Source organism: Zeugodacus cucurbitae, chromosome 3 (assembly GCF_028554725.1).
Source record: "Zeugodacus cucurbitae isolate PBARC_wt_2022May chromosome 3, idZeuCucr1.2, whole genome shotgun sequence".
In the NCBI taxonomy this organism is placed as follows: domain Eukaryota; kingdom Metazoa; phylum Arthropoda; class Insecta; order Diptera; family Tephritidae; genus Zeugodacus; species Zeugodacus cucurbitae.
The window spans coordinates 47,330,778-47,342,887 of record NC_071668.1 but is presented as its reverse complement, the minus strand read 5'-3'; the positions used below and the strand labels follow the sequence as shown (position 1 = coordinate 47,342,887).

The 12,110-nt window shown below is 35.2% G+C and overlaps 1 protein-coding gene across 9 annotated transcripts in view; it reads right to left on the bottom strand.

Annotated features, from left to right (window-relative positions):
- The window catches only part of LOC105218759 (uncharacterized), a 107,661-nt gene that overhangs the window by 42,945 nt on the left and 52,606 nt on the right, over positions 1-12,110 (bottom strand). The window lies entirely within an intron of this gene.

Genomic DNA, 12,110 nt, shown 5'->3' with positions numbered 1-12,110 from the left:
GTAACATCCATACCGCTCTCCCCTATCAAATCGTCCTTTGATATAACTTTTACGATATTCAGGTCAAGAAAATGGATTCAAATCAGGTAAATGCGAAGCCGCCTACATACATACAAAAATAGATAAATAGCATGCAAATCACCTAGACCTTTGACCATTCGTTCTTGGAGTAATTGTGTAGCGTTAGCATTTTCGCAAAAAGCTTGTTAAACTGATAAGAAAGCACTGAAGAGTAATTTATATGCAAATGCGTTCCGAAACAAGAAAAAATTTAAAAGTTTCGATTGGACAATTTTTTTGCTTTTTTAGGTTTTATCTATGCTTTGACTATATTTTTTTCGTTTACTGCACAGGTAATGAGAATATCAAACTTTGATTACATTACAATTTCAAATGATTATATTGCAGGCGTTAATTTCTGATTGACACCTGTAATTAATATTGTGGTATATATATATATATGTGTGTGTATTTGCCTGTTTACTATGTTAGTACGCTTAATAAAACAGATAATAAAGGTTATCTTTATTATTAGATAAATATTATTACATGAATTGGAAAAGTATTAAATATTATCTACCGTTACTTTTATAACGATAAATTTGAATAACTGTCATCAAGGGTGAGTTTTACCACATCATCGAATGAATCATCAGATACATTGAAGACCTGGTAAAGTGAAGTGAAAGTTCTTTAATTAATTTTCTTAAAAGTGAACATAGTAAACTTTCGGCCCTGTAAACATTGAGAGTTATCAAGCCTTTATACTATATATATATAATTCCCTATGGCCTGTCTGCTACGACAAATTTCTAATATGTCATTTGATTATGAAAAAGCAAGCTCTTGAACGCTTTATCCTCAATCGTGTGGACTGTCTAACGAAACACTTCCGCAATCGTGTAACTACCTTAAAAAAGTACTCCAAACATCTAAAGTAATTTGGAGATGCTAACCTTTTCCATAGAATACCTACATATTGTTAAATTTAGTGTCCCTGATAGTGAAATTAATTAAATAGTCATTTGAAATCATTCTATTAATGCTCTGATACGTATTTAGAGCAGATTCCAGCATTGTTTACTGAGAATGTAAATACAGTGGAACTAACTCGAATCATGATAATCCACAAAAAAACTTCGAGTTAGAGGGACTTTGAGTTATAGAATTTTCATGAAAATATATAAATTTTCAAAAAGCTCTAAAATAAGATTTATACACTGTTTTATTTATTTACTTCGCAAAAGTTTTGATGGACATACATTAAAAGATGTTTTCTGTAATTTTGTTTGTTGCATTTTGCTATTGTTTGGCTTTTGGCGTTTATATCCCATGCCTTTGTTAGATGATTTATGCAGTCCATAAGTGCAATATTATATTTTTTGTTCGCCACCGTGCGATATAGAGGGACTCTTTTAAATTCTGCCTCGATAGTAAAATTTAAAATTTTGTATTATGCCCTGACCAAAAAGTTCTATTTATGGAAGGATTGGCCTTCTATTGCCAATTCAAGTGTTCGAGTTATGGAGAATGCTGACTTTCGCTTACACTGCTGATCGCTTTCTCTTATAAGGAACCAACAGTAATCTCCCAACATTGCTGGATACCATTTGCTTTGGTATCGTTGCTCCATTGTTAGGATGACCTGATGGAGCCTTGCTTATTGCTTATCGCTAACCGCACAATTTTCGATAAAGAAGTTTAAATGTTAGTGGAGGAAATTAAGGGACAAGCGACAGCTCATCGTGCAATAGTGCTCGAGTACTTTAAACAACTTCCACGTAACCAATTCAACATTACTTAATGTTTGGGGGAATTTCTCATCCTTTAGTACTTTTCGAATTTGAGGTCCAACAAATATGCGTTCTATAACCTTGGCATCACTTAATATAGGACAAATTTATTTTAATGTATCTCCGATATCTCCAATGCTTTAATACAAATTTTCATCAATCCAAGCAATATGTATTGGAAGTAAAAAGCTATTTTGGAATCAATGAGAGGTATGTTCTTCATAATAACCTGGAGTAAATTGATATCTCTGTGATTAATCTTGTACTTTATAATGGCGTGCTGTTGTTCTAGAGTCCCAAAGCCACAGGAAACAGCAATACTTAGTAAATAACCTCGGAAGTCCTCGTAACAATCCTATGACTTTTACGTCACGACTTGTAAGCGTCAATGTTTATTGAATTTAGGTACTTAACATACTTTTGTATGTTTCTTCCATGTCAACTGCTAACTGTATAAGAGGAATAGAGGGTCATTATGAAGCAAAACTATCTTCAAACTTATTTTTGAGGAGTTTGTAAATAAACATAATTATTATCTTTTCATTACACCATCTGGACTAAAACAAATAAAATTTTTATCTTGCATGGTGAAAAACGAGGAACTGGTTTTGGGTTCTAAAAATGGCTACTTTCGTTCCTAATGCCATTAATTCCACTGATGCAGGCTTGAACTTATATTTCAGCATGGTTCATGGACAAGTAATGGACTCTTCGACTACGTCGTTTAATTCTAAAAAACTCAAAAATCCTACGTGTTCGATTTGAGCAACCCAAAATTAGCAAGAAACATAACAATCCCAAAATGACTGTAAAGTAGTGTTATCTAAATATTTGACAGATTTTACTTTCAGTGATTATATGCCTCGTGAAGTGAATTAAGATGTCTGAAACTGTTCAGATCTCAAAAGTACATGTTGGATATATCGAATATTGTGTCGAATAAGTAAGAAAAATCTATTTAGGATCTGTGTGTATTGATGAAGTGTTAATAAAGACAATTCAGTACGCAAATCGTTCAAATTTAAGTTTTTAGCTAATTCTAAGAATAAAAAAGTAATCTAACATAGAAGAATAAGAATAACAATAATAGATATATGTAAGTATATATGCACCATATCTACTATTTATGTATATATCTCTGTAAGTATCCACAGCTTCCCTCTAAAGAACGGTTTCAGTTATTTTAAGATGGAGACACTTGAATATTCATTTCTGCGTCGTAAATAAATTTAAACAAAATGCATATAAAAATATGAAGGAGTTCTTCTGGCTGCGTTCATAGTGATTACATAAGTATGAACATTTACATATGTACATACATAAATAAATATATCAATATAAAAGCAAACACTGCAAATGACTGCACAACTATGTAAGTATGTCGAAGCGGTTTAATAATGCCGAACTAAAGCGACCAGCAAATCGCTTGTAAATAAATATTTCACTGGCTGTGGTTACATATGCATGTACACCCCCTGCCGCCTAGAATTTGTTGGATATTTTTAACTGTCTTGCAGCAGGTCTCTTTATCTTACGCCATGTATTAAGAGCAGCGCAACATCCATACCCTCCCTCTACACGCAGGAAAAAACAATAAAATCTGCTAATATTTGCATAATGGCCTTCGTCAAGCGCCCGGGGTGCACCCATCAACATCGTAAACACTCGAAAAGCACAGTCTTACGAACGCATAAATGCTACAACCGACGACATTGCCGCCTTGCCGACCGCTTGCCACAAGTGCTGTTATCCTTCAAATACTTAAAAATATTATCTGTCAATTTGTATTTGGCACTGTCACCATTTAAATCCCCACCCCGCACGTCACACCGCAATTACCACTATCGCAGCGCTCGCCAGGAGGTTTTCATGGTCCAGATTGGTTGCAAATGTGGTCTATTGCGAATGCAGATGCCAGTTGCGCTGCCAATGCAGCAGCATGTTTACATAATAGACTGACATTTATGTACATAGAGTTGTTGTTGTGCAAGAAACAAGTGGCAACTGTTTTGAAAGTGACATTCCTCCATTTGAGCGGAAGCAGAATTTGTCAGGATTGAAATCATATTAGTTATTATGTGCTGGTCTTAATGTTGAGCTCCCACTTGTTGTTTTCGCAGCCACTTGTTCAATTCTTTCGGCTTATGTTGGCTTCTGAGTAAGACAGCTTTGACCGTCAAACGCTTAAAGCACATGGCAAATTGGTAGGATTGAACATTAGAAAATATACGAAGTGAATTTACCACAAATGCACTCATCAGCTTACTTCGAATCTAATAATCATATAACTTTATTCTTACATAAAAAAAAACTACAAAGTAAAAGTAATTAAAGTGATTTGAATAAATATATGTACATATATGTAAAATAAATCGCCGTCGCTGAGTCAGATTTACTATTACTTGAAAAATACATACATCTTAAACTATCAAGAAGTAGTTCATATATAATATACATATAAGCATATATAATAATACTATTGAGCGATTTGTAAAAATATTTTCCCGATGCGTTGGTTAAAAAAATTATCCCGATTTTTACACTTGATTTCTAATGTTTGACAGTCGCCCTAATGGACAATTTTTTTCCACCTATTCTATTGGTCATTCACTGAGTAATTTTGTTTGAGGACAACATCTGATCTTAATGCATTCACACTCTATCCGATTTAACGTAATATATTATATTTGAATAGCTTATATAGCAATGATTTTAATTTTTGTTTGCTGCTCTATTGATAATGGAAGATTTACCATCAAAAGGATAAAAATGCAGTTTAAGCAAGACGAAAGTTATGTGATGTGTATGGAGAAGATGTGTTGACCGCCCGCCAATGCTAAAATTGGTTCGAAAATTTTCATAAATCAAATTGGCTTCGTCGCATTAATGACTGTAATTTGCTTTTCAAAAGGTTATGTTTGGTGGAGTTTCAAAGGGCATTAAGTTGCGCCAACATTTCCGCGATGATAAATAATCTTTACATTCATGTAAATTTGTAGTTCTCACTCTTCATACAATTGTGACAGCAAAAATCATTGTTCATTATGAATTTTTCGGGAAGATTGAAAGTTCGTCCATTAAAATGATCTTATCACATTGATATCAGTAAATGAAGATAATAAGAGTAATACACTCAAGAATCAGTGAGGTCTTGTTATAGATGTATAAACTTTAGTTAATTTTTTTTCAAAGTAAAAGCAAAGCGAAGTATTTGACAATAACCTAAACCTTTTTTGCACTGAAAATATGCTGCCTTGAATAAAGCATTCCCATGATTGTTAAAAGCATAAATTATTCACAAAACAATTTTCAATGCTGGGAAGCAACTTGATAATCTTGTTCTATTATGGAATCGAGAATCTTCAGGATCAGGATTTTCCACCAAAAACTTCACCTTAGGTTAGGTTTTATGACTGTTCCCCATAAGAATAGGAATACACTTAGACTATAAGGACAGTATTTTGTGAAGTCAGAAAACCCCCTAATTAGATATTAAGTGTCGAAAAACCGGAGTGGACCTACTACAAATATAGGTTTTCTTACTTCTAAATCAACTAATTCGCGAGGATGTTTAAAAAAGTGAGATCAAAGGAATTTTAGTCTCCATCTTGCATAGGCAGGGCATTCCATAAGGAAGTGTTGAAGTGATTCATCTTAACTTCTTCTAGAAAACATCTGCAGCTAGCACCCATTAAAATTTTTAATGGAACAATGACCTCCACAGCTAAGGGCGAAGAGCTCTCTAGACATCTTACGATTTTCTGTGGAAGCGATTTGAAGCCTTCACCACACAAGGATTTCACCGAATATTAATTTAACTTTGGTTTCAATTAGCCAAAAACTACTCAATATACGTAGACCTTAGTTCATATTGAAACAAGTAAGTAAGGGCTAAGTACGGGTATAACCGAACATTTTATACTCTCGCAATTTATTTATTTAATTTTATTAATTTAGCAAACAATTTGACCCACATATTCGTCATATATATGGTTAAAGTCCATTGAAAGTTTGAAAACCCTAATGTTAGGTATTTGGGAGCTAGGTTAAGTTCTGACCCGATTTCACCCATTTTAGGCAAGGAGACATATTATTAGAAGAAACATATTTCCTCTGAATTTCTTCAAAATATCTGAGAGACTTACCTGTATTTTCGGTAAAAAAATTAGGAGCGCTGAGTTCTTCATACTCGATATATGGGGCCTTGAAAATGGCGTGGTCTGATTTCTACGATTTTTAGAAGGGCGATGCCGCACTATAAATGTAGTATTTGTGCAAAGTTCTGTTCCGATATCTTCTAGTGCTTAAAAATATATATTGTAAAGTATACGTTTCAGATCGTCTTCAAAGTTCTGGTATATAGGAAAAGGCGTGGTTGTGAACCGATGTGGCCTATTTTCACAACATATCATTGGGATGAAGAAAATCTTACAAATCGAATTTCATTGAAATTGGTCGAGTAGTTTCTGAGATATGGTTTTTAACCCATAAGTGGGCGGAACCACGTCTATTTAAAATTTTGTATACCATTTTGAGTGCGGCTCTTTCGTATCTTCTTTATAATGAAATTTCAGGTTTCTGTTGGCTTTCCTTACTGAATTAAAGCGTTTTTAGTAGTTTTCCACGTTGTATGGGATGTGGGCGTAGTTATAATCCAATTTCTCCATTTTTGGACTATATAAGGAAATGCCTGAAAAAACGACTCCTGAGAGTTTCGTTGAAATAGCTTTAGTAGTTTTTGAGATATGTACAAAAAACTTAGCATGGGGCGGGGCCTCGCCCACTTTCCCAAAAAAAATACATCCAAATATGCCCTTCCTAGAACAATTCTTTGTACCAAATTTTATTTTCATTGCTTAATTTATGGCTTAGTTATAGCTCTTTATGTGCTTTCGGTTATCGTCATTTTGTGGGCGTGGCAGTGGTCCTATTACGCCCATCGAACTTAACCTTCTTATGGTGCCAAGAAACACGTGTTCCAAGTTTCATTAAGATATCTCAATTTTTACTAAAGTTACAGCTTGCACGGACGGACAGACAGACATCGGGATTTGAACTTTACTCGTCACCCTGATCACTTTGGTATATATAACCTTATATCTAACTCGTTTAGTTTTAGGACTTACAAACAACCGTTATGTGAACAAAACTATAATACTCTCTTAGCAACTTTTGTTGAGAGAGTATAAAAATTGTTAATATTAATTAAATTGTTAATACGAGGGTTGCTATATATATTTCTGGCCTAGGCAACACTAAGTGTTGCCAGGTGCAATCTGACATTTCCATTGGAAAGTTTGAAATTTTTTAGCATAACATCACTCAGAACGATTTGTCATCGAAATTGTTGTCGAAAAATTGTTTGAGCGCATGCAAAAGCATCTTGATGGAGAATATTTTGAAAAACAATAAAACCATTTTCGTTGATAAATATTCCTATTTTCATTATTAGGCCAGAAATATATATAGCAGCCTTCGTATTGATACTTGTTGCTTACAATTGATTTTGGTAACAAATTTTATAGTTTCTCAGAAAAAATTACATTTGCATTTAGGCAATTTTTTCGAAGAAGTGAGATTGTTCCCATGTGAAATTCATGATACGACAAACACAAATGTGTGAAATACACAATAAATGTTTTTTATTGGGGATTTCGTTCGGATGAAGTTTACAATAAGGCTGATGGTTTTATACTTCTATATAATATAGATTTCTATACCGGTTCGATGGTAAGAAGCTTGGAGATGATGTACCTGCACGTTATTTTTGGATGCTAATGTGCACTTATTCGCTCAATTTTATTTTACCGACTGTTAATTATGTTGGGCATATTAAGGAAGGAAGTAACGTTTTACCAAACTATATGTATATATATATTTTGAGGTTAGTTCTTTAAGGCACGGATAAAGACTTTTCATAGGGTTTTTCGCGAATGCAGTAGTAAGAAAATAATTCCAAACAATTCGTCCAAAGCTCGGACGTCCAAAGATCTACATATATGATATTTTATTCAACACCAATGTATGTTTATTGACATTGGTAGAGTTCGTTAATTTAAATTCGCTAATTTAAAATTTTCGTTCGGATATAATTATTTTACGAGTCTGATATACATATGTGAAGAACAAAAATGAAGAAGGTGTGGGAAGTGGAGTGGGGGTGCTGGGTTCATTCAAACATGGAATTTGCAGAGAGTCTACAAGATAATAGAGAATACCAATTCTTGGTGATTTGCGGCCTGCTTATCTAAAATAAAATTTACACATAGCTATATTGAGGATATAAGCCATTAATTATACATTAGTGGTCAAATTTATATTTATTTGATTTCCAAATTATTCGATAATTTTCGAAATATACTTGTATTTTCAATAATAATATGAGCATTTCCAACGCATTGTCATAAAAAATACAGTAACATACATACATATAATTATGGAACGTAGCAAAATATAGTAAGCTTTATCGCAGAAATTTATCACATCCTGATTTTATTGTAATCTTATTTTGGTAAACGCATATAATTTGTTATCAGGAGACTAACTTTTTCTATTTGGGAATTTATATATATTTATTTGTTGTATATTATATGTGTAAAAGTATACATATTACATTTATGTAGGTATGTATGAGTATATCGTATTATATAAGTGTGAATTTTCTGGACTGTTGATAATGATAATGTTTCCAATTCAAATCGATAATAATATTGGCATAATTTTGTGCGCAGTCAGTCTTATATTTTCTTTTATACATACATACCATATATGAGCATATTTAAATAGATTATTATGCTTTTGTACTAACTGTATTTTTATCAATATCTGCGGGATGTTTATTTGTAAATTTTTGTGACGCAAGCAATTTTTTAATATCCAGCAGAATATATACTAAGTTGATATGTGTGTGTAGGAACAGGGAAAATTTTACTTTAATTACCACAGAAAAAATATACAGCGCACGCTCGAAAACGTGAACATATTAAAACCAAGGCAGTTCACTTTTGCGAAATGTTCATGCTTTCGAAAACCCGTGGTTTTTGCTTTTTTTCAACAATAAAGCACTCTATTGCCATTTCTTATTTCCCACAAGGATAAACAAACAATAAATAGATTTTTAAATTTTGAGCACAAAAAATAGTGTTCCCGTTTTAGAGCGTGCGCTGTATTTAGGTTCTTCGAGATCTTTCTCGCTAACCCACAAAGAGGTAGCATAATACAAAAATTATGAATAGTTGTTTCGCTATATAATTATAGGATTTTAAAACATTTTCCATTGACATTCTACCTACGTTACCTTACGAAGTCTCTTGTAAACAAGGTTTGACGATCAAGAAGGTTTTTTTTATGTATTTGGAGGATTTGGCAGAGAATAATTCACTTTGGTCCACCCCCTATGGCCAAACTTAATTCAAACCTGAACCTATCAAGAGTGCGATCGTTTAAATTTTCAAATTGGGCAAAGGTGAATAATTGTGTTCCATCGTGACAACGCCATGCCACACATGTCAATAGCGACTCGAAAGAAGCTCAGGGAACGTCTTTTGGAGCTTTTTATTTACAACCCCCTTATAGTGCTGGCCAGGCACCAAGTTCCTGTCTATGGCGAATGGTGTTGCTTGTGAAAAATTTGGCTCAAGAGTAACCTTTAACCCTGCGTTTTAGAAGGTGAACAGAAGTATTTATATTATAAGAACTGATAAGGTGCATGCATCAGCTTCTTTGCAGAATATGGTCGGAAGAAAGCATGCCTGACAATTGGAATCTCAGTGTGCTCTGCCCAATCCATAAAAAGGGAGATCCCACAATTTGCGCCAATTACCGTGGGATCAGTCTCCTAAATATCGCATACAAGGTTCTATCGAGCGTACTGTGTGAAAGACTAAAGCCCACCGTCAACAAACTGACTGGACCTTATCAGTGTGGCTTTAGACCTGGAAAATCGACAACTGACCAGATATTCACCATGCGCCAAATTTTGGAGAAGACCCGTGAAAAGAGGATCGACACACACCACCTTTTTGTCGATTTTAAAGGTGCTTTCGACAGCACGAAAAGGAGCTGCCTTTACGCCGCGATGTCTGAATTTGGTATCCCCGCAAAACTAATACGGCTGTGTAAATTGACGTTGAGCAACACCAAAAGCTCCGTCATGATTGGGAAGGACCTCTCCGAGCCGTTCGATGCCAAACGAGGTTTCAGACAAGGTGACTCACTATCGTGCGACTTCTTTAACCTGATGCTGGAAAAAATTATAAGAGCTGCAGAGCTAAACCGAGAAGGTACAATCTTCTACAAGAGTGTACAGCTCCTGGCGTACGCCGATGATATTGATATCATCGGAAGCAACAACCGCGCCGTTTGTTCTGCTTTTTCCCGCATGGATAAGGAGGCGAAGCGAATGGGTTTGGAGGTGAATGAGGACGAAATATCTCCTGTCATCAAGCAAACAGTCGGCGCATTCGCGTCTTGGCTCCCACGTCACTGTTGACAGTCATAACTTCGAGGTCGTAGACAATTTCGTCTACCTGGGAACCAGCATCAACAACACGAACAATGTCAGCCTCGAAATCCAGCGCAGAATAACTCTTGCCAACAGGTGCTACTTTGGATTGAGTAGGCAATTGAACAGTAAAGTCCTCTCTCGACGAACCAAAATCAAGCTCTACAAGTCGCTTATCATTTCCGTCCTGCTATACGGTGCAGAAGCTTGGACGATGTCAACATCAGATGAGACGACATTAGGAGTTTTCAAGAGCAAAATTTTGCGCAAGATTTATGGTCCTCAGAACATTGGCAATGGCGAATACCGCAGACGATGGAACGATGAGCTGTACGAGTTATACGACGACATTGACATAGTTCAGCGAATAAAAAGACAGCGGCTACGCTGGCTAGGTCGTGTTGTCCGAATGGACGAAAACACTCCAGCCCTGAAAGTGTTCGATACAATACCCGCCGGAGGAAGCCGAGGAAGGGGAAGGCCTCCACTCCGTTGGAGGGACCAGGTGGAGAGCGACCTGGTTACACTTGGGATCTCCAACTGGCGCCGACATGCGAAAGAGAGAGAGAGATGGCGCACTATCGTCGATTCGGCTATAACCGGCTAAACGGTTGCAACGCCAATTACATACATACAATTTAAAGAAAACAAAAAATTAAAAACATTGACTCTCTCGGTTACATTGATCTTGCAGTAGTCTGTATAATCCTCGATTATCTAGGTTTCAATTTTTCGGCTTTCGGCCATGCAGAAAAAGAAGTTAGCCTGTCTGTATTGTTTGTCAGCGCAGCCAAATAAATTTAGTTCATTAATATTATAATTGAGAAACCAGTTCTTGTCTTTCGCAAGCCGGCTACTTCATTAACGATTAGCTGTTATAAGTTAAGTTATAAGTTAATCAGCTGATTGTTAGTTTTTTTTTTAATCAGGAAATCTTTAGAGAAAATATCCCATTCGGGCATCGCAGTACACTTTTTATACCTCCTTTCAGAGGAAAATCTTAGCTTCATATAGGAGAAAATTATCTCTGAAAACCCTCCCATTTTCTCCTTTAATCGTAGAGAATTGTTTAAGATAAAAAATACTTTAGATTAGTTTGTATTTTTAGAGAGTTTGGTCTTAAAATGAAAAATATTAAGCTGTTAACAGGATAACTAAGAAAATAATTCGCAAATAAAATTTAAGAGGGCAATTTTGATTTCAAATCGATTATATTGTTTAACCTCGTAAGGCCATTAAGATTTGTTTAAAGTCTGTATGAGAGTTGCGGCGAACAAGGCCAAGTTCGCAATAGGTGATTAAACCGACTACATTAAAATTCTACATAACACGTTCTTAAATGCACTAGCCCAAATAGCCTGTTGCTTACTAGTTATGCAAGTTCAAATTAGGTAGTTTTCTGAAATCGTAATGGATCTAGAGCAACGTATAAGTGCAAATGCGCTCCATTATAGCAATAATCTACATTTATTGAATCATCTATGTAATGACATTAGTGTTACCAACGTCATCGCCAGGCAAACGGATTCTAAATACATATGTATCTTTGTATGTATGTACTCATTTGATTGTATGGATAATGTATGATGCATTTGTGTTGGTAAATACATACGTAATCAACAGCAGATGCCTTTAGCTGACAAAAAATGACAACAGCAAGAACAACATCAAAAGAAAGCACCCTTAATCACAACACACACATTCATACAAAAGCCTACGCACTCCATTGGCATTGCACACACAGAGTAAAACAATCCCTGGCCTACAAGCGCACAAGCAGCTGATAATGCACACAAATAGTAGAGCCACGACTT